This window comes from Spermophilus citellus (genome assembly GCF_964194105.1).
Source record: "Spermophilus citellus genome assembly, chromosome: 9".
NCBI lineage: Eukaryota > Metazoa > Chordata > Mammalia > Rodentia > Sciuridae > Spermophilus > Spermophilus citellus.
Genome location: NC_138191.1, coordinates 126,475,653 through 126,493,966, shown reverse-complemented (window position 1 = coordinate 126,493,966; position 18,314 = coordinate 126,475,653).

The window sequence follows — 18,314 nt, the reverse complement described above, 5'->3', positions numbered from 1 at the left end:
TCTCTCTCCCCCCTCTCTCACTCTATCTAAAAAAAAAATAATAATAATAATAAAAATCCTGGCCCAGGCCTGTATACCTCCAGTGCATACTCATTGCTCCAGGGGAAAAGTAGAGTCTATGGACATGCACATTTCAACTTTAAATAGATAACCCCAAGTCCTCTCCCAAGATGAGACTTCCTATTGATTTTACCACTAACAGTATTGAAGATAGCTGGTTCTCTAACTCTTTGCCAACCCATGATATCATCAATCTTTTAAATTTGTGTGTACACGTGCGTGTGTGATCAATAATAAGGAAGAAAATGGGCTTTTCAAAGCCCTCCTTCCTACTCCCTCCACTGTGCAATGCATGACTGGGTCCTGACACCCTGCAAGTGGCCCAGCAGCTCTCTGCCCATCTCAGATGACCAGGAGCCCAGGGTAAGGCCCAGCACCTGGGATTGAGCCACATGAGGGCTGCCAAGGACCTTCCCCCTTGGAGCACTGAGGCTTCCAAAGCAAATACCAACGTCTGCCTCCATCACCTCCACCCCTGACATCCTCAACTGCCACCTGGACCTTGCAGTTGTCCATAAGAGTCCCCATGTCCCCTCTTGTCCCTCCATCCTTCAGACCATTCTCCACCCGACAGCCAGAGAACTATTTCCTAAACGTAACTCAGATCCCATCGTCTCATGCTCAAGGTCCTCCCGGAGCTTCCTGCTGGACTGGGAATTCGGACCCCTCCTGCTCTCCAGCTCCGTCTGCCTGGCTCGGCCCCTAGGACTCCGTCCAGGCCCCTGGGTCCCTTCCTATGGCACACAGATCCGCAGCTCCTCCTGCCTCAGGTCCTCACCCACAGTATTGCCTCCGTCAGGGTCCCCGGCCCCTCCTTCTCTGCTGGTCCCTGCTCAGTGTTCAGGGCTTGGCTTAAACACCGTGCAATCTAAAAGGAGCCTCCTCTTCTTGTCTGATTTCCCATCCTTTGCCTTCACGGCACTTGCCAGAACCAAAACTTAGAAGCTAATCCGTGTGTTGCTTTGAGTTCCTCTTCCCACCAGAGTGGGCAAGACAACAGAAATTTGTCTGGTCCTTCTCTGTATCTTCAGCACCCAGCACCATGCCCAGCACATCCGAGGTGCTCAGTAAGTACTGATGAATGAATGGGTGAGTGAGTGAATGGGACATCTCCAGGAAGAGGGAGGAGAGACAGCCCAGGAACCAGGGAGAAGAGAGAGGGATGAGCAGGGAGTCCTTCACCACAGAGAGCCGGCTCTGGGGACCTCAGCCAGGAAGGAGTCCTGGGGCAGTGGTAACCTGGAGATTGCTGAGATGAGCATCCAAAGTCACCTTAGCTACTTGCTGTTCTCTCTGTGACCCCAAGTCTCAGGAAAAGCCTGTGCTGCTCGAGTGAGTGATACCATGAGGAGTTCACGTAAAATGAGGCCACTCAGGAGTCCTGAGGGGAAGGGAGCAGGGAACAACTGCAGGACACAGAGGTGACCCAGAGGAGTCCCAGCACCCGAGAGCCCTGGTGACATGTGCTAGGTGGAGACACCAGGGGTCCCCTTGGCTGGTACTCGCTGAAGGCAAGGGTGACCCTAGCAGATTGGAGGAAATTGGTGATTCTATTTTTCTACCAGATTTAGCATCTTCAGAAGAAATGAGTGTTAGAAAAAAAATCAGAGAACTCACAAAGTCGAAGCGGCTTATTTCTCTAAGGAAGAGGGGTGGGGGTGCACAAGGGGAGCCTGGGCTCTGGACTGAGATACATTTTGGTTGGGTCCTCCTGCACACCTTCATGTCCTCATATGCAAAGTGGCCTGTCAACCATCTAAGTAGGTATGCTTATAGTCTCCTTACAGCAGGTGGAGAAGGGGGAAGACAGGCCGCACAAACAGTGGGGACCTGTGTGTCTGCACAAGGTGTGCGCAGGGCTGGCTTCCTGGTGTGTGGCAGCCCTTGGCGGCATGCTCTCCCCTGCCGCCATCTTGAAATTCTTAACATTTGAACAAAGGAGTCCATGTTTTCTTTCTGCCAATTAAATTATATAGTCGGTTTTGTGTGTGTGTGTGTGTAGAGAGAGAGAGAGAGAGAGAGAGAGAGAGAGAGAGAGAGAGAAGGCTGTTGCTGCTCCAATGGGATGCTAACAAAGGACAAGAGCCCCGCCAGTCCCCACCCCGCCTGCAATCCTGAACCAACCCTACACACCAACAAGCCGAGACTTCACCCAACAATAGCCCCTCTCAGCTCCAGACATCAACAACAAAAACAACCCCTCCTAGCCTTTAGGCTGTTACCCAAACACCCTCACACCCACAGGCCGAGGCCAGGCACCGGCAGGGCAGCGCTAGGTGTGGGCTCCCACAGATTTTCCCAAGGTCCTGTCCAGCTCTTGGGAGGCTCAATTGCCAGGAGGCAGTGGTGGTTTCCCTACACTGGGCCCATGATCTGCTGGCTCAGTAGCACTCTGTGCAGGGCCCTTACCACCCTGTGCGTGCCCTAGGTGATGTGTGTACCTGGGCCAGAGGTGAGCCTCTTTTTTTTTTTTTTTTAATATTTATTTTTTAGTTCTCGGCGGACACAACATCTTTGTTGGTATGTGGTGCTGAGGATCGAACCCGGTCCGCACGCATGCAAGGCAAGCGTGCTACCGCTTGAGCCACATCCCCAGCCCCAGAGGTGAGCCTCTTGAGGACAGGAGCTGGGTTGTCTTCACCTCCATGTCCCCAAGGTGAGGTACCATGTCAAGAACACAATAGATGCTCAATAAATGCTTGCTGAAGTCTTTTTATGCGCTCCGTCCACAGATATTTGTAACCCATGGTAGAGACTGCTCATCGAGAAGACTAACATTAAACCAAGTCATGATAAAAATCTTACAATCTGAGGAAGCATTTAAGCTCAGCAAGAGCTGGACTCTCACCACGTCAGGCCGAGCCTCCAACAGGCCAGGATTCGTGATGCTGGGAAGAGGAACAAGGAAAATGGAGATACTCGGAGTCTACCTCCAACACTGCTGCTTCTAGGGCTGAAAACAGGGCAGGGGTGCAGTGGAGGGGAGTGGCCCCAACGGAGTCAAGGGACCTTCCTCCTGCCTGCTCAGCGACCCTGGGCAGCCACTCCCCTCTCTGGACCTCACTGCCAGGGATGAGGTAAACATGTGGGGTCAGAGCTGTGCCATCAATGTGGAAGTGTGTCACTTCAAAATGTGGCTATTGGGATGGAACTGAATTTGGAATCTTATTTGCTTTTAATTAATTTAAATTTAAAATCAGAGACACAGGCCAGTCATTGGAGTGTTGGATTTTGTTTTCGTGGTGCTGGGCTGGCACCTGGGCCTCACCCAGGCTAGACAAGTGCCCTGCCACTGGGCTGCGTCCACAGCCTTCACACCGTGGGCCTATTGTCTTCCATTGTGAAGTTTATAAAACTGAACCTAGATCAAGAGTGCCTAGGAAAATCCAGCACTAGGGCTGAAGTGTGCTTAGTACGAAGTACAGATTGTGAAGACTATGAAAAAGATTGTAATACTTTCTATATCAGTACTTTTCATACTGGTTGCATGTGGAGGTAATGGATTAAATAAGTTATATTATTACAATAAATTTCACCTGTTTCTCCTTTTCTTTTTCCTAGTGTGAGAATTAAAAATTTAAAGTTATATATAAGCTCACCTTCTGTTTCCATTGGACAGCACTGGGTTAGAAAACCTCTTTTTTTTTTTTTTTTTTTTTTTTTTTTTAAAGAGAGAGTGAGAGAGGGGGAGAGAGAGAGAATTTTTAATATTTATTTTTTAGTTATCGGCAGACACAACATCTTTGTATGTGGTGCTGAGGATCGAACCCGGGCCGCACGCATGCCAGGCGAGCGCGCTACCGCTTGAGCCACATCCCCAGCCCTAGAAAACCTCTTTAACAGACTTCCTTTTTTTAGATTCTGATATCTCCAGCTCTGTAGGCACCTCATTCTGTAGGCCTGATAGCCTAACATCAGACCTCACCCACATTTTTGCCTTTGCACCTTGATTTTCCAGAGGAAAATTACCTTGGCTAGAACCTGCACCGTAGCTATAGGGAGGGACCCAGGCCCAGCACAGGCCTGATCAATCAAAGTAGAGTACGCATCTTTGACCACTACGATTGGTTCGTGCATGACACCTGACCACCAGGCACAACCAATGGGAAAGTTTGGAACTGAGTGGGGCTTTCTGCTGGGGTTAAGGGAGGCGGTCGAAGCCCTAGACCTGCAGGTGACCCTCTCCTCCCTGTCCAGAGCTGCTGCTGACCAGGAGCCAGCGCAGGGACAGGAGGACCAAAAGTGAGGAGGGTCCAAGTCTAGCACCTGAGCCAAGATCTCCCCTAGACTTCTGTTACCTGTGGAGGAAGACAAATCCATTTCCCTGAAGCCAGTTGACCTGGAATCGTGTCCCCTGAATCCTGAATAACCCGTGGACCCTTGGTTACCCCCTTAACCTCCGCTCAGTGAGCATGTTCCAAAACCTCCTGCTGGGCACCCTTAGGTTGGTCTAACCGGCTGCCCCTTCCCTGGCCCTCTGCCCTGACGCCCACCCTGCCAGCCCCAGCCTCTCCCCACGCAGCCGCCCTGCTCTCACGGCCGGTCATTGGGAACAGCTGCGGTGACACAAGCCGGCCCCAGCATCTCCTCTTGGGCTTTTCCACAGGCTGCTCCTCTCCCCACCCCCACCTGGCCCCCACCCCATAGGCTTTGCAGACTGCCATCTTTCAAGCCTCAACCGCCCTCGTCCAGGCCTCCGAGGACCCCTGCTTGGGCAGTCACTCTGGTGCCCGTCTCTTGTGCCCAACTCCTTGGAGGCATTCGACACAGTCGACCCGTCCCAACTTCTTGAGATCTTTCTCTTTCTCTTGGCTTCCATCCCCCTCCTCCTACCTTTGGCCATTCCTTCTGTTCTTCTTGGGTCTATTCTTTCCTGTGTCCCTTCCACACATACTAACCAAGGGCCTACTATGTGCTGAGCCTTATCCTGCACAGAGAGTCAACAGAACAAAACAGCTGCCCTTGTGGAGGTACATTTGAGGGCAGATCTTGATGGATTCTTTAGGGCTGTTCAGCCTCTAACGTCGGCCTTTACTACGATTAATTCTGATTTAGGGCTTTAAATTCCATCCACGTATTGATGAGTCCTGAATGTCGAGCCCTGGCCCTGGCTCAGCCCCATGAACTCCAGACTCCCCACTCCAGCTGCCTGCAACTATTTGGCTATCTACAGGCTATCGACGTCCCAGAAACAGAAATGCGGCTCTCCTGCTCCCAGCCTAAACCTGTTTCTCCACCTGTCATTTTCCATCTCAGACGACGGCACCTAATCCACCCAGTGGCTCAGGCCAAAAACCTGGAGTCATCCTGATTCCTATCTTTTCTTCTCACCCCACTTCCAATCATCAGCACATCTGTCAACTCTCTCTCTAAAATGTGCCCTGGAACTACTCACTTTTCCCTCCTACCCCCAGTCCAGGTCACCTGCCTGCCTCCCTGGGCCACTGGAATGACCTCTGACATGGCTTGGCCACTTACACCCCTGCCCATGGCCCCTGTCTATTTCTCATGCCATGGCCAGAGGGCTCTCTTAAAAATGCAAATCAGATGTCGGTGTCTCCTGAAAACCCTCCAGTAAACAGCGTGGGAGAAGATAGCTGCACCATTTGTAGAAGACAATGGATTAGTAACTCGAATATATAAACAGCTCCCACAAATCAATTAGAGGAAGACGGCTTGTGGGAAAGGAGCAGGAGGTGTGAAGAGACAGCTCGCAAGAGAAAAAATCCCAAAAGCCAATAAATATGAAATTACATGTTCAGCCTCCCTAGTCATCAGGGAAACGCAAATTAAACCGAGTTACCATTTTATGCCCAAAACATCGTCAAAATTTTAAAAGGCTGACAAGATCAACGGTTGGCAAGGACATAAAGAAACAGGAACTTTCAGAGGCTGCCAGTGGGAACGTCCATGAGCCTAACGACTTCGGGGAACCAAGGGGCAGCTTCTCGGAATGTTGAAATCGTGCGTGTCCTGCCACCTCCCCCCCCCCCCATCTCAAAGAGAGCTGTAATGTGAGAGCAGGATGCGTTCGCCTGTAATTTGTCCAGTACCTGGGGCAAAAAATGCTGGTAACTCAGGACATGGTGGAGAGTCAATCATGCCCCTCCTGACTGCGGGGCTGGGGGGCACTGAGGCTGCCCAGCACTTCCGGGGGCATCCACAGCAGGGGAGAGAACAGAATCAAAATGCAAAGCGTGGTTTCTACTGAATGCAAGTCCCTTTCACCCCCTCATAAAATAGAAAAATCAGACACCGTGAGGGGAAAACCATCTGTGTAGTATTTCAAGGGAAATAGCTGGGCACGGTGGTGCACATGTGTAATCCCAGCAGCTCAGGAGGCTGAGGCAGGAGGATCATGAGTTCAAAGCCAGCTTCAGCAACTTAGTGAGGCTCTAAGCAGCTCAATGAGACCCTGTCTCTAAAAAAAGTATGAAAAAGGGCTGGGGATGTGGCTCAGTGATTAAGTGCCCCTGCGTTCAATCCCCGGAACCAAAAACAAAAGTAAATACAAAAACAAAATAAAACAAAAAGAGGAACTAATTTATACCTACATCTGTCAAACATTTTCACATGAAAAGAAGGAGGCGGTAGAAAAATGATGCACACGCTGCTTTCATTGTGCAAACTTAATATTCTATCCTTAAAAAGAAAAAATGGTTTCCATGACCATCTGGGTCAAATCACAACGTCTTGCCTTGGCCACAGGGCTGGTGCGATCTGGCCCTTGCCCTTGACTCTATCTCTGTCGCAGACCACTCACCAAGCTCCAGCCGGGCTGGCCACCTGCCTTTCCATTAAGAATCTCTGCTTGGCTCAGCCTGATCTGCCCCAAAGCCTCCCCTGGCCTGCAGATGTTCTTGGCTGGTTTATTTCTTTGTCTTCTCCCCCTGGGCTGTGTATGGCCCAGGAAAGGAGGAAGCTTATCTTTCTCGTTCAGTGGTCTGCCTCCCAAGGGATGGCATGAGTAGGTACTCACTAAGTGTTTGTTGGATGAATAGGTGGACTTCCTCCAGGAAGTCTTCCGTGAATTCCTAGGCTAAGAAACATTCCTGGGCTCTGCGTTCTTCCAGCCTCCTGGCTCGGCCTTCTCAGCCACATTCCCGCTGTGACTCAGGAACATTCACTCTGGGGTTCTGGAATGGACGTCAGGGACGTTCCTAAGCATCTTGAAATTCTATGCAAAACGTCACATGCACGTGCTCATAACATTTTCTGGGCAAAGCTTCCCAGTCTTCACTAAAGGGGTCTGTGACACGGGCACCAAAGTGTTTTTATGCTGCTCTCTTTCAGGTGGGCTATAATTGGCCAGATCCTCCAGCCTGTGGGTGGCCTGGGGACTAGAAGGTGCCAAGTCCACCACCCTTCCCCCAGATCTAGTGCAGGCCTGGTGTGTAACAGGTGGCTCTCCAGGAAATCTCGACTACGGGAATGAAGAGTGACGGAAGGAATGAATGCGTTCAGAGGCCTCGGACCGGACCCACGTTCGCTCTCAGGAGCCTGAGACATCAGAAACTGGGGCAGACAGGAAGTAGGAGGTGGACCTCAGAGCAAGGATGCCTGAGAGCTACACTCCTGGGACTGGCAGGCGCTTGGACAGGGCTCTCCTCTTGCTCACCCTGAGACCAGCTCTGGGGACCCGCCAGAGTTTCCATTCCCGGCCCAGCGACTGCTGTGGCTACAGGGACAAGCTGCCACCCTCCTCCTTGGCTTCCTCCTTCTCCTCCATCTTGCCCCAGAGGGAAGGCTGCAGGTGTGGCCCCCCTCCTGCCTCCGGAGTCTTCGGTAGCAAGGGTGTTGCAGCCGAGATCAGTGCCATCACCAAGCGGGGCAGCCCCATGGAAACCCCACAACAAGACACCAAAACAGAAACCAGGCCCTCTGGGAAACCCGAGGGGCAAGGAGGGTGCCTTCTTCACCAGGGCCTTAGGAATCTAGAAATTCCGGTGGGGCCAACTGGGCCACGGGTGCGGGACACCAGGCCTCATTCCATATAAAGACATCCCAAGCTCCAGGATGAGTCCCTGTTTACCATGTGGCCAGTCTTTGTCCAAGGCCACAGCATCCTGTCACCCACTCCAAGGGAGGAGGGGATCTTCACTGAGAGAGCCATGGTCCCCAACCTCCTTCTCACTCTCCAAATATACACATTTAGGTATTCACAAGTCCTAGATAAATTACACTACCATGCACATTATACAATCTAGATTAACATACAAAGGAGACATTTTGAAAGGGGAAGGTTTTTAAGTATATATGCAAATAAGAGAAGCTCTTCTTGCCCCGCCCCCCACGGAGCACCACCTCCCAAAGTTCAGGAATAAAGCCCAAGCAGGCTGGGCCCTCAGTAGCACCAGGAATATCTTATACTATTGGCTTCCATTTATTGAAGCCTGCCAACTGTCAGGCCTTGGGCCAAACAATCTGCAGGTTTGGTTGTTGTTCTGTCTAGTTTAGCTTTTCTTTTTTTAGATAGGGTCTCTTTCGGTTGCCAGGCTGGCCTCCAGTTCCTGGGCTCAAGTGAGCCTCTGGCCTCAGCCTCCCAAGTAGCTGGGACTACAGACACACACCTCTGTACCCAACTGATGATCTACATTAAAAAAAAAATTAATCCTCATAGAACCTCAGTTCTATTTGACAAGGCAGGAAACTGAGGCAGGAAAGGCCCCATGACCTGCTCAAGGCCCCTCTGCCAACCAGAGGCAGAACTAAGATTCAAACACAGGTCACCTGCTACCTGTGACCTTAACCTCCAACGTAGTGTCACTATGTATGGTGCCTGTACTCCATCACACAAGGCTACCCTGGATAGCTGTCAGTTGTCACAGCAACCTTTGCAGGGGACCACCATTACTTTTCCCATTTGACAGATGAGCAGAGACTCAGAGACTAAATAATCTGCCAAGGCCACTCAGCGAGGGAAAGGTGATGGCAGAGACTCACGCCCATGGACTCCAGCATGCTCCTAACCCAAGCCTGAGCTGTTTTTCCTGAGTCCAGGTGCAGTAAATCCTTCACTCAGTTGAATACCTAAGACAAAAACCAGCACCTAAAACAATGAATGGCAAATATTCTGAGCTTGGATGATGGATAGATGGATGGATGGTGGATGGATGGATGGATGGATGGATGGATGGGTGGGTGGATGGATGGATGGGTGGATGGATGGATGGGTGGATGGATGGATGGATGGATGGATGGATGGGTGGATGGGTGGATGGATGGGTGGGTGGATGGGTGGATGGATGGGTGGATGGATGGGTGGGTGGGTGGATGGATGGGTGGATGGATGGATGGATGGGTGGATGGACGAGCAAACTAACAGGTACAGAAATGAATGGATGGGTGAATGTTTCTGATCATATCTTTCCATCAGTGTTCCACCAGGCGAGACAGACCTTGGTGCCCATTAAACCTTCTCCCAGGTCTGGAGGAGCTCTGTGGGGTGGGGCCAGGTGCACTCTTGCCACAGGTGTGCCTGGAGGATCGGTTCCAGCGGCCACACCATAAGAGCCAGCCCTGCGTCTGCACACCCTCTTCGCCTTCTTGAGGGCTTTTCTCCACAGCCATGCCAAGTACTCATGACTACTTGCCCATAGGAAAGGTTGAAGCGCCTGTAGCACAGAGAGGGGTAGTGAGCTGTCCAAGGTCACACAGAAAATAGCTGGCAGAGTGGTGGGTCTCACCTTCTGTCTCACGTTTCCTCCAGCCTATCCCTGTGAACTAGCACCCGACCTAAGCAGTCACAGTGTCTAGACGGGATTGCTGGGGGCTTGCCCCAATCCACAGGCCAACAGGTCAGGAAGAAGCATCCTAGCCCTTAATCCAATGGATCCCAGTCAGCTGACCAGGCCCAGAGAACTTCAGGGAGCTGCATGGCATGTCCCAAATGGGGTCGGCCCAGGAACCAGGCAGAAGCCAGGGCATCAGCCAAGGTTGGAAAAGCAGGAACGAGCCCAGAGAGGTTGGCGCCAGGAGCTTGTGGGGCAGAATCGGCAGAGGCCTAGCCCTGACCTCCTGCTCACCCTCCTGGTGGGGTTCAGAATCAGTGGGAAGCCAGATGCCAGGTAATGGGCCACGAGGGCAGAACCTCCCTAGAATGGACACAGGGCTGTGGTACCCTAGCCCCCTGCTAGCCAGGCCCAGCCTGGCACACCCGCCAGACTGCCAAGGCTCTCTCAGCTAGGCCAGCAGTCCACCCCTCCAGGCCTGGGAGGCCGGCTGCCAGTCCTTGGCTCTCTGTCTGTGGCTTCTGTAAGTGACTCACTGGAAGGAACAGCCCAGGAGCAGGGCAGGAGGAGCAGGTCTGGTCCTCGGAGCAGAGAGAAGCCGGGGGAGTTTCCTGCTGTGGATGGAGATGGAGCCAGCGGGTGCTCCAGGGTCAGACACCACACAACAGGGCCACAGCATCCCACAGGCCGTGGCCAACAGAACCACCGAGTGTCAGGGGCACGGCACCGTGGACTATCTAAGTCACTGTGAGCCACAGAAAGCCAGTGTCCCAGAACCGTGGGTTATTAAAATCCAAGGAAACGGGCTTCCAGGACCCCATCCTCAGGATCCTCACTACAGGGGGGAAAGAGCCCTGCGCACCATCCTGAGGCTTCATTTTGCAGTTGGGGAAACTAAGTCAGATGATCAAGGTCACAAAGGTCGGGCTAGTGCCCAGCCCTTGCCACCCCCCAACCTCACTCCACTTCTAGAGAAGAGCAGCGGCCTGAGCTCCTGGGTCCTCATCCAGGGACCTGCCCCCCTGAAGGATCATCTGACACCATCAGGGAAGCATGGCCAAGTCCCCGCATTGTGCGGAGGTCTGAAGCTTTGCCAGCTCCAGTGTCAGGGTGACGTGTGTGGCAAGTCTGGGCAGGCCTGGATCCTTTAAGCCAAGTCCCCGTCCCCTGCCCAATACAGGAGAACCCTTGTGATCGCACCTGGAGCTGCCTAAGGTGACCGCACAGGGGAGAGCTGGGCCTCCTGGGCTACAGCCTGGGGTACCGTCACCTCCTCAGGTCACTTCAGGACACTCAAAGAAACCCAGCCTCGTTTTCCAAGGGCCTGTCACATGCTGGGCTCAGAGGGGTAGCTGAGAAGGGAGAGACCCTGTGCCCACCTCTAAGTCCCGTAGGCATGTAATTATTTCAAGTCAGAGGACATGTGTATGAGAAAAGAGGAGCGTTTAAACTGAACCTTAAAGAGCATTTCTGTATATCAGTTCCTGATTCCTGCCCTTTCCTGTGTTGGATTAATCAGGGATGGACTGGCCTCCCCACACTAACCACCCAGAGAAATGAACTAAACATAAAACGACTGTTTCCAAACATTGCCAAAGAGGGGCGGCCAGGTGTGACCCCTAAAAGAAGATAAACAAGTGGGGAGCCCTGGGATGGCCACACCATAGTTCAGGGACAGACATCCCAAGTGAATATTGTCATCTTGCTGAATCGGGGATTCGGAGCTTGGAGATCAGGGCTGCAGCGAAAATTCTGGAAAGGAGGACACTATGGAGAAAAACGCGGCCGGGAACCTGCCTGGGATTTTCTGGGGGCTGTGGCTGTGGCTGTGTGCAGGTCACACCTGCATAGGTCAGAACGCCGGAAAGGCAAAGAACAACTGGAAAGTTGCAAGCTCAACAACTTCTGGAACTCGCCCAGGACAGAAGATATTTGAGTTGCAACTGTTCAGAGTCAGAGTGTGAGAACGCGTTGAAAACCCAATCAATGCAGACTCAAGAGAGGTCGTGCCTTAGCCAAAACAGAGCTACTCCTAGAGTGAGGGCGAATCCACATTAGCCACAGCAGAGCCTGAAACCAGGTTCAAATAGACCAAGATGGTGTGCAAGCAACTACAGCCCATTAGAACCAAGCCAGACATTCTTTAAAGGAAAACAAGAAAGTAGAGACTCAACAATATCACGTCCATGATGTCTAGCACCCCCCCACCCCCACCCCCGCCGGAAATCACCACATGTGCCCAAAGCAGGGAATTGTGACCCAGTGCCAGACGAATCCGTCAACAAAAGCAGACCCAGAAATAAGAAAGATGATGGGGGCTGGGGCTGGGGCTCAGCGGTAGAGCGAGTGCCTGGTACGTGTGAGGCCCTGGGTTCGATCCTCAGCACCACATACAGATGAATAAATAAAACAATGGTATTGTGTCTAACTACAACTAAAAATTATTTAAAAAAGAAAGAAAGATGATGGAACTAGCTTACAAAGATGTTTAAACAGTTATCATAATAATGTTGAAGAATTTAAAGGAAAAGATCAGCATAGTGAAGGGAAAAATTTGAAATGGCATCAAATGGTTTAACACATGTGTAACTGGACTTCAGGAAGGAGGGGGGAGAGAGGGAGATGGGGTGGGGTGGGGAGGGGAACCAGAGAAAGAATCAGAAAATGTATTTGAACAGATAATGGCTGGAAATGTTCTAAATCTGATAAGAGCCCACAGATCTGAGAATTCAACAAACCACAAGAGGATAAACATGGAAATACCACATCAGGGCCTAGGGCTGTGGCTCAGCGGCAGAGTGCTCACCTAGCACGTGGGAGACCCTGGGTTGGATCCTGGGCACCACATAAAACAATAAATAAATCAAATAAAGATTAAAAAAAAGAGGCTTTAAAGAAAAAAGAAAAAGAAAATGCCACATCAAGGTATATAACATTTAAATTGCTAAAATCACTAACAACAACAAATTAAAAGAAAAAAGAAAAAAAAAGTCATGTCCCATAGAGATAACGATGATAAGAATCTAGAGACTTCTCATCCGAAACTATGCAGACCAGAAGACAATGGGACCCCTGGAATGCGCAGGAGTATACCCAGCAACAAGAGCCACGCAATGAAAGAGAAATAAAAATCTCTCCAGACAAACAAAAGCTGAGGGAATTTGTCACCCGCAGACCTGCCCTACGAGAAACAGGGAGGGAAGTTCTTAAACTGAAAGAAAAATGATCCTGGGTGGAACTCAAAGTGTACACAGAGGACTAGCAGGTGACGGGGTGGGGAACATGTGAGTTTATGTAAACGTCTGCCCTTTGTTTTTCCACTCTTTAAAATGATAACTATTTAAAACCAAACCAAGGACAGTGTACGGTGGCGTTGGTAAGGTATCCAGAAACCAAGTGCGTTACTGCAGGCACACACAGGGCACCTTGGGGAAAGGAGGCACAAGCTCCGTGTTGTAAAGGTTTGGTAGAATCCAGTGGTGAAGCTGTCCTCTCCTGGGCTCTGCTGTACTGGGGAGGCTGATTCAATCTCATTGCTTGTCGGGAGACTGTCCCGATTTTCCGCGCCTTCATGGTAGGTTATGTGTGTCCAGCAATTTCTCCATTTCTTCCAGGTTCCCCAGTTTGTTGGTGTAGAGTCGTTCGCAACAGTCAGCGTCCGTGCCCTCCGTGGTAGTGGCCCTCTCTGGTGTGAACTAAGCTACGCTGGGGCTGCCTCTCAGGATTCCTCTCCTCCTATTTGGAGTTGGTACAGATCACGAGAGATGTTTAGCTCTTAGCTTTTTAGTTTTTTAAAAAAAAATGTTCGCAGAGAGCTGGTGCAGGGAGGCCAGGTGCCGTGGCAGCTTCTGCCCACACAGTCACTTCACTGTCGGGTCACCTTGTTGTCACCAGGCGGCAGCCGGGCCCCTGGCTCCTCTAGCTACTGCTGAATTGTCCTGTGGTTGCTGTGCCCCAGGCCCAGGTGTGTGAAAGTCCCCAGCTTCTCCTCTAAGTCATTCCCATCACTGAAGGTGGGTGGGAGGAGGTGAGGGATAGACACCTGAGTTCTGGATTGTTCCTGCTCTCCCCGCTCCTGTCCCAACTTTAAATCCATCTCCCCCTCCCAACCGCTTCCCTGACCCATCAGTGCCAGCACCAGACACGAGAAAAGAGCCTCGTACAGAGAGTTTAGCCAACTCCACAGAATTATGTAAGGACAAACTCCTATAACAAAGCCCTCATTTCATAGCACACTCAGTAGTTCTGTTTCTCTGACTGAACCTTGACTAACGAACATGCAAAGAGGCATAAAGTGATGTGAACACTAAGTGGTGATTTAAAGGTTTATGTTATTAACCCTAAAGCAACTACTAATAAAACTTTAAGAGTCAAAATAAAATGGACTAATTCCTTTTTTTTAAATTTTTGCAGTTGTAGATAGATAGAATGCCGTTATTTTATTTGTTTATTTGTATGTGGCGCTGAGGATCGAACCAGTGCCTCATGCATGCTAGGCAAGGGCTCTACCACTGAGCTACGGCCCCAGTCCCTGGACTAATTCTCTAATGAATCCAAAAGAAGTCAGTCGAAGGGAAGTTAAGGAACAAGGAGGCTATGGGACAAACAGAAAGCCAAGCAAATAGCACAACTGTCCACATCAGCAATTGCATTTAAGGTAAGTTATCTAATAGTCCCATTCAAGGGTTGAGACTGTCAGAGTGGATTTAAAAACAAGACCCAATTGCACGCTGTCTACTAGAAACCTACTTTAAATGTAAAGATACGGATGCATTAAATGGAAAACCAAAAACAGACACTAGGGAAACATCAATCACAAAACAAGTTGGAGTGTCTGCATTAATATCAGACACAGTGGACATTGGAACAAGGTCATTATGAGAGGTCAATGAGGACATTTGTCAGTGAGCGAGGGATCAACAAGCAAGAGGATATAACATCCCTAGATGCACACACGCCTCGCAGCAGAGCTTCAAAATACTTGAAGCAAAACGCGACACACCTAAAAGGAGAAAGGAGCAAATCCGTCATTAGGTCTGGAAATTTCCACACTCGAGGAGCTGAGGGAACGGGTGAGCAGAAAGTCAGCGAGGATGGAGAGACTGGAGCGCTGTCACTCGACTTGAACCTGCTGACTTTTATAGAACACCCCGCCCACCAGCAGGGTATACAGTGTCTTCAAGGACGCAGGGGACATTCACCAAGACACACAGAGGCGAGGCCTTGAAACCTGTCTTCGTACCTTTAAGAGGATTGAAATCGCCACAGTGAATCTGGAAAAAAAGAAAAATAAGGGGCACACAAGTTCCCATAGCTAAAGGACAGAAATGAATCTTCTTTGTCACGTGCACGCGGCACATTTGATGGTGACAGGCCGCTGTGGGGCCTGGAGGCCTGACTCTTTACAGTCCAGGCCAAGAGTCGGTCAGGAAGGACTCTGGGCCACAGGGCAGGTCGCTGAAGGTCTGGGGACTCTTCAAAGGAGGCAGAGGCCATAAAAGTTTGAGTCGCCTGGTTCACAGCCTGTTCCCCGAGCTCCTGGGATGAATCCCACTGCTCCAACTACTCCTGGTGTCCCTGAGGCACGTCCCTGTGCCCAACACCAGGCCAGCTGTGTTCGCAGCACTCCCACCACCTGCTCAAAAGTGTGGATCCTCTAGAAAGATCCATCTCAGGTAATGCCGACCCGCCCCCCGCCCCGGGACTTGGGCCTCCTGGGTCAGTTGGTCAGCCAGACCCGGGGATCTTTCTGTCCAATCACTCGCTCAAATCTTTCTGTCCTTCCCACTGCCACCGCCAAGTCCACCCCCACCTCCTTGACTCCCGGTTGCCTCCCGCCCCTCTCTGCCTGGCTGCTAACGAAGCCTCAACTTTGTTATGTTCCATGTCTTAAAAAATCAAATGAAGCCAGAATTAGAAGGCAGTCGATGTAGACAGGTAAATCAGTCAGGGCGGATCCAGGAGGCCAATTTGGAGTGGGTCTGGGAAGTTGGAGACTGTCCCCTGAGGGATCTTATCAAGAACCTGCCCCTGGTCCAACCTGTTCCAAGGTGACCTGTCCCAGGAATCTTCCCTCCCCACAGGGAGCCCTAAGGTTGTTAAAGTGTCCTGTCCACTCCACCCTGCCCTTCCCCCTTCAGCCCACCTGTGTCCCATCTTTTGGCACCCCCACCGGGCATTCCTGGGCCTAGTCACTATGCAGGAAGGAGAAAAGGCAGGAGAACAAAGGAATCCTAGGACGTTAAAAAGGGCAGAACCCCTCGCCTCTTGGGATACCAGGACACCAGCTATGGCCCCTTCTCCCTCGCAGGAGGAGTCTCTGTTACCCCTTTTTAAATAAACCCTGCTTCATATGCCTGCCTCCGGTGCTTCTCTAACGTTATACTTCAATATGTGGGGGAGCAGGGCTCGTCACCGATAACCGGCGGTATCAAGAACACATATTTAATACAGGTAAGCAAACCCAAAACAAATTAATCAATAAGAAGTACACACACAAAAAAAATCCTTAATTGCCTATTGGCCCAATGTCACCCAGAGATGACCAAGCTTAACATTTTGGACCAAGAGCCTTTCTTCTTTTGTGTGCTGGGGATGAACCCAGGGACAGCAACCACTGAGCCACATCCCCAGTCCTTCTTCAAATTTTTTTATTTAGAGACAGGGTCTCACTAAGTGCTTAGGACCTCTCTAAGTTGCTGAGGCTGGCCTAGAACTTGTGATCCTCCTGCCTCAGCCTCCTGAGCAACTAGGATCTTGGGTGTTGCCACAGCGCTGGCTGCTTCTCACCCCTTTTCTAAACATTCCTTTAGATCTTTTACAAACTCGGGTTGTACACAAACTACCAGGGTGACCCAGTTCAACTACCACGGTCCTGAGGTTTGCACTGAAGAGCCTGAATCTCAGAAAAATACTGGTTGGTCCTGGACAAATTGGGAGAGCTGGTCACCCTGCGACTCCCTGCTTCTTAGATGAGCACCTTTTGATGTTGATAATGTTTTGTGTCTTCATTTTAATCAAATGCAGGGAGGCCAGAGTGTATAGATGTCCAGGAGGCCTTTGAAGCACCCCAAGGTTTAAAGCATAGAGCTCTAAAGTGGAGGCACCAGAGTCCAATCCAGGGGACGCAGAAGAAGAGCCACTGGCTTGGGGGAGAAAAGCGCAGCGTCTCTCTACCTAGCCTGCACCTCAGGGTTCATCTGCTCCAGTTTTTGAGTCTTGCCCGTGCGTGGAATATTTGTGTGATGGTACAAGTGTTTGATTTAGTGACGAATGAATCCCCATGTAACGGACGTTTTCTTGTTTATTTCCAGCACGATCCTGCAAGTTGGAAACGCTGGGGCAGCTGCTGGTGCCTCACCCCTCAGCAGGCCCAGAGGATCTCCCACTGTCCACACTTTGCTCTTCCCCACCCCCACCTTTACCTACCACCTGCCCAGCCCCGCCAGCCATGCCAAGCCGTGCCTTGCCCAGAACACCAGGGTCCCCGCCCCCATCCTCTGCACAAGCGCCAGCCGCTCCTGTCGTCCACCTCCTCACCTCCTAGCCAATGAGACCCAGGTCAAGTGCCACCTCTGCCAGGAAATCTTCCCAGTAAAGGGCCCCTCTCAGTCGGGGCTGGGTGCCCTTCTCGGGGTTTCCATAGCGTCCTGGGTTTAGCTGCACCAAACATTGACCACATGACTTTATAATTGCCTGTTTAGCCCTCTGTGACCTCCTCAAGGTCAGGGACTGCCCTTCAGATCTGAATCCCTGGTTCCTGCCCAGCCCAGTGCCTGCCCCGTAGCCATAGTCATCTCTTAGTGGCAACAGAATAAACAAACAATAGCAAACACATAGCCCTTCCTCCGTGCCAGGCCCTCTCCCGAGCACTTCACACACATTAGCTCATTTAAGACGAGGGACAACCCCACCAGGCAGCGACTTTTGGTGACAGCACTTTACCAAGGAGGAAACAGAGGTACAGAGAACTCAGGATATTTGCCAGGTCACACAGCAACCAACTGGCAGAAGTGGGATTTAAACCCAGGCAGATTGGCCTGGGAGTCTGGGCTCTCCATGGCCATGCCTCTCGGTGGTGAGAGAATGAACAAATAATGAATGAACAGGTGACGCAGGGAATGAAGACCCTGATGTGCACAGAGAAGCCGGGGAGCAAGACACGAGCCCCAGCAGCCTGGCACCTGAGGCGCCCTGTCTGCTTCACAGGCATCAACCAACTGCTCCATCTTGGAGATGCCCTGGTCATTGTTTATCGGATGACATTCTTCACGTTTTTCTTGGTGTCTGGGAAGGTGCCAGAAGCTTAGTCTCTCCTCGCTCCACACCCCTTCACCCACCAAGTCTTTCCGTCCCCTGCAATTCCTCCATCCCACCTTCCAGGGTAATGGGCATCAGACTGTAGGATCACGGAGTGTCAGAGCTGGGAGGTATGCTTACACCTTGTGCTCTCCAATCTTCCATTTTGTAGATGGGAAACTGGAGCCCAGAAAGGCATAGCACCTTGTCCAAGGTCACACAGCA